Raw genomic sequence first — 5422 nt, 5'->3', positions numbered from 1 at the left:
TTTAAAGCTTTGTTATAATTACAATAGAATAGTCATTCATTATGGGCATAGTTGAAATATGAATAACTGACTAATCATGGTTGACCCCCTGACTAATAATTGTTTTTAATATTTATTTGAATTCATAATTTTATAAGTATTATTTATACTCCCCCTCTGTATCTATCATACATTCTATTTTAAGTTGCGTTCCGAAAAAAAAATTATATATAACTAAAATAAAATAATATTGATGAATTTCATGATTGAATTTCAAAACTTAAAAATATGAGTTATAAATAGGCCCTTAAACTTACTTACTTTATTTATCTATTATTAGTATTATTACCGTGTGTGTAACTTTTTTTTCATCTTCATGCTTTAGGCAAATATATCAGGTGAGGATATACGCGTAATTGAGAAAAAAAAAATGTTAATTATCTTCTTACACAATAAATATAATTAATTATTCAAATTTTTCGTAGATGGTCGATTTAAAATACAAGTAAGTCTTGTATAGAAAACTCTAACTTTTCCGGTAATACATCTTCCTTTGTATATATATATATATATATATATATATATATATATATATATATATATATATATATATATATATATATATATATATATATATATATATATAAGGTTTGACTGCTTGACTCAATATATTTTCATATACAAAAGAGAACATAATTAATTATAAGTTTAATTAATAATTTATTATGAATAAGTAGCAACGTGGCAGAAGATGATGGGCTAATTAATGAAACAAAATTGAAGTTTTGGTTTCCATGGCAGGCAAATAAAACAAATTATTAGTTTTGAAAAGGAAAACAATTGCGATGGTTCTTCCACCTAATTCCGTGTTGAAAGAAAAAATAATAAACAGATTTCGTGACACAATGTGCTATATATTGAGGTCTGAACCTCCATGTGGAAATCCAAAATTGAGTTAGAGAAGAAGAAGAAGAAGAAGCACGTAGACGTTGAATTGAATAGAATTATAACACGTAGCTGCTGCAAGCAAAGATTAAGGAGGAGCAAGCAATAACAGAGTCTATCCATTCTCCTCAACACCACACAACTCTTTCTTCTCCTTCTCCTTCTTTATCCAAATCTTTACACATTAATTCCTCTACCAAAATGCTAATGTGATTTCGTTTATCTATCCAAAACTTCCTCCTACACTACACACACAAGAGTAACCAATGTGGATTTCGGAATCTCGGATCATTGTCGTCATGAGTGGTTACAACCCCATATTCCTCGTAATCCTCAGTTTGGTCATAGGTTTCGTAATTCGATGGTTGCTGTTCAAGACGGGATTGATACATAGCATAAGAAAAGTATTGAGAAGGGTGCAGGATTGGTTCCACGTCTACCAGTTCCTCAAAGTCCCCGAATTCAACGAAGCCATGCAACGGAATCACTTTCACCGCAAAGTTTCTCTCTATTTGCATTCTCTTCCTTCATTAGAAGACGCTGACTTCACCAATCTCGTTTCCGGTCACGACCAGAACGACATCGTTTTGCGCCTCGACCCAAACCAAACCATCGAGGACCATTTTCTCGGGGCCACACTCTTCTGGTTCGAACAAAAAACCCAACCGGACCGGATTTCATCCTTCGTTCTCAAAATCAGAAAAACCGATAAACGACGAATCCTCCGCCAGTACCTCCGTCATATCAATACCGTCGCCGACGAGATGGAGAGCCAAAGGAAACGCCATTTGCGGTTGTTCATGAACGTCGCGGCCGGCGAAGGCGGCAGGGGAGAAACGCGGTGGAGATCAGTTCCGTTCACTCATCCAGCGACTTTTGAAACGATAGCGATGGAGAAGGATCTCAAGAACAGAATCAAATCTGATATCGAATCGTTTCTCAAAGCGAAGCAATACTACCGTAAACTCGGCCGCGCGTGGAAGCGGAGCTTCCTATTGTACGGTGCCTCCGGCACCGGGAAATCGAGCTTCGTCGCTGCGATGGCGAACTTTCTCCGCTACGACGTGTACGACGTGGACCTCTCGAAGATTCGTTGCGATTCGGATCTTAAGTTTCTCCTAATGGAAACGACGGCGAAGTCGATCGTCGTGATAGAGGATCTCGACCGATTTCTCGAACCGGAAAAGGAATCTGCGGTTACGGTGAGGGGAATCCAGAGCTTCATGGACGGGATTCTGAGCGCGTGTTGCGGTGAGGAGAGGGTGATGGTGTTCACGATGAACAGCAAGCAGTGGGTGGACCCGAACTTGATGCGGCCGGGTCGGGTCGACGTGCACATCCACTTTCCGGTTTGCGATTTCTCTGCATTCAAGACGCTTGCGAGCAGCTACCTCGGCGTGAGGGAGCACAAGCTGTTCGCGCAGGTGGAGGATATTTTCCGGCACGGCGCGAGTCTCAGCCCCGCCGAGATCAGCGAGTTGATGATCGCGAACCGGAACTCGCCGAGTCGGGCCATAAAATCGGTAATCGGGGCGCTCCAATTGGACGGCGATGGGAGAAAGTACGCGGAGATGATTGGACGGCAGATAGGGGTTGATGACGTGGACGTACAGTCCTTTGGTGGGGACGAGTTATCTACGGTTAAAGATTCGCGGAAGTTTTACGGTTTCTTCAGAAAACGGAACGGCAGAAGAACCAACTACCCCAAAATCTAACACCATGGCCCATGATAGATCACGACAATAGATAAAAATTGAAAAAAAAAAACGGAAGAGAAAATTCTCTTTTTTATTTTTTTTCTTTTCAATCAGGGGGAGAAGTTTTTTTAATTAAAAAATAATAATGTATTTATTGGTAGGATACTTCACTGAAAAGTATCCTATTGTTCCCTCTGAAATTATTTCCAATGGGATATTTTTAGTGACATTGTAGAAATTTAAAGGATAGAAGTAGAAACTTAGCCTGCAAAAGAAAACTACTCCATTGTAAAGTTTATTATTATAATTTTAATAAATGGGGAGTCAATTGTACAGATTTCACATTAGAAAAAGTATTACATGTTTTTTTCTTATTTATTATTTCTCATAGAATAATTTGATTTATTATTTTTAACCTGGTTAATGAACAACTTTTAGTATTTTTCAAACAATGAATTGAGTAGTATGATTCAATAATGAAATTGATTTTTTGTTTTAATGAAGTACGTATCGAATACTTTCACAACATACAACATTAAGTATCATCTTATTTATCAAATGTAACAAAATTACATACATCACTTTCATATGCATTTTCCGGTTAGGGTAAGTTGTGTTCATCTTGGTTCTAAGGGAGGAAAATCAATTTTTTTTTTTTTTTGTTTTCTCCAAGTTTTTGGTGTGCAAGGGAGTGTTGTCACTCCTATGAATTCTCTGAGTTGTGGTGAACACATTCATGTCTTTGGATTGTTGTTCTAATCCTCTTTTGGTTTTTTGTTGTTTTTAGGTTGAAGGGAGGGTTTCTAAGCGCAAAATCTGTCTTTGAAGCTTTTAACAAGTGTAAATCAGTATATTGAGGTAAGAGAAGTTAGGTTTTCTTTTTAATTTTAAGATGAATTGATTATCTTGGTAGTGAATATGATGTCGTATGTTGAATTTGATGAAAACTTATGTTGAGTTACTTGTTATGTGATTGTGCTTGGTCTTGATTTAGGGAAAAACTTAAATTTGTGTTTTGAGTAATTGGGTATCATCCTAAATCCTCTAAACCATTTGTAATAAAAAACATTAAAGGAAAGGTACCCAATTAATCCATTGTTCGTGTTCATTTTTTTTTTCCCAAATTGTTGTTCTGATACACTCTCGGACACCGTCACAATGTCGTCGGACACCACTGTACTGACTTGGAGTCATCGGACGCCACTTCTGGACATTGGGTTCTAGGAGTTGTAACGTTGGGTGTCAGCCTGTTTATCTTGATCGCTTATGATAATTATAATAAAATTTGTTATTTATGTTTCTTTATGTTATGTGTTCGTTTTTTTCTTTTATAATGATCACTATTTGTGAATATAGGATAAGCAAGTGCAAATGTTTCCATGGATAATAATAAGATTGTCTAATTCTTAATGACTATATTTTCTTGTTAAAATTGTTATTTTGAAGAAGTTTTGTTTAGCTTTAAGTTTATTATTCCAATTCTTTATTTTTTTTTAGTTTAACCTTTGTTGAGTTGTTTTGAACTATATTATGGAAAACCGTGATAATAATAATGTTACGTAGTAATAACCTCCATCCTTTTTCTGAACTTCAAATGTGTGATGTTTTCCTTTAATTTGAAATTGTTCGGATAATGGGATGTTACATTTTTGCACAAAAATTTGCAAATATTCCAATTCAAACTAAAAGTAGTCGGTTGAAATCAATGTACATAAATATTTTCTACTTCATTACGACACCAAAATTTCAATCCAAGGAAATATTACCATTAATCCAATTCATTTTAACATCTAATTCAAAACTTAAATTAATGCATAAAATTAAATAGCCCCTATATGAAAGTGACTCGCATTGAAAAAAAAAAAAACTACATTGAGAGTCCAAAAGCTTTCCAATATACTTACTACAAATACTTTGAAGAGTTCAACCTACCTTTACTTCACAATACCATTATACTCTCTTTTTAAGATGATTAGAACAATTAGATATTAGTACTTCCCAATGTCGAAGAAAATAAAAATACTGTAAAAATAAAAATAAAAACTTACCTTAAACACGATTCCAAATGTATTCAATATAACCTTCTTATATGCTATGTTGTTGAAATAAATTATTAGTAATTTTATAAACTTTTTAGAAAGAAAATGCAGAAGATTTAACGAAGAATACAATTTCAATTGAAATAAAAAAATATTATTTAAAAATTGTTATGGTATCGTAGCATGCGGAAGCGCAGGATCGTGACAATTGGAAATTAAAGAGAAGCAAATAAAAGAGCAAGAGAAATAACACACAAGGATTTACGTGGAAAACCTCTTTTGAATGTAAGAGGAAAAACCACGGGACGATAATGAACAAAGTTCCACTATGAAAAGAAGAGTACAAAGCTCTTAAATGGGAACAAGAATCCTCACCAAAAACACTCAAGTGTCTATTACAAAGTGTGTCTCTGTAAATGTTTTTCTATATTTTTTTCAAGTCATGGAGATGTTATTTATAGGCTTCAAAGTTAAACCACTCAATAAGCCATATGAAGAGTCTTCAGAAACTGCACTAGTAAATAGGCCATATGAAGAGTCTTCAAAACTGCACCAGTAAATAGGCCATATGAAGAGTCTTTAAAACTGAAGCAGTAAATAGGCCATATGAAGAGTCTTCAAAACTGAAGCAGTAAATAGGCCATATGAAGAGTCTCTAAAACTTAAGCAGAGTAATGATTAAAAATTAGTGCTTAAGTAACATGTGGTATTAGGAATTGAATGAGAACCACATATTCTAACAATCTCCACCTTGGTTCGAAT

General features: G+C 34.8%; 1 pseudogene; it reads left to right on the top strand.

The window, feature by feature from the left end:
- The first annotated feature begins 907 nt into the window (after window positions 1-907).
- Window positions 908-2995, top strand: LOC114166213 (AAA-ATPase At2g46620 pseudogene; annotated as a pseudogene).
- Window positions 2996-5422: the final 2427 nt, after the last annotated feature.

Source organism: Vigna unguiculata, chromosome 10 (assembly GCF_037176805.1).
Source record: "Vigna unguiculata cultivar grain cowpea cultivar isolate G323 ecotype 2 chromosome 10, ASM3717680v1, whole genome shotgun sequence".
NCBI lineage: Eukaryota > Viridiplantae > Streptophyta > Magnoliopsida > Fabales > Fabaceae > Vigna > Vigna unguiculata.
The sequence above is the reverse complement of the archived record's forward strand: the minus strand, read 5'-3'. Positions and strand labels throughout refer to the sequence as shown.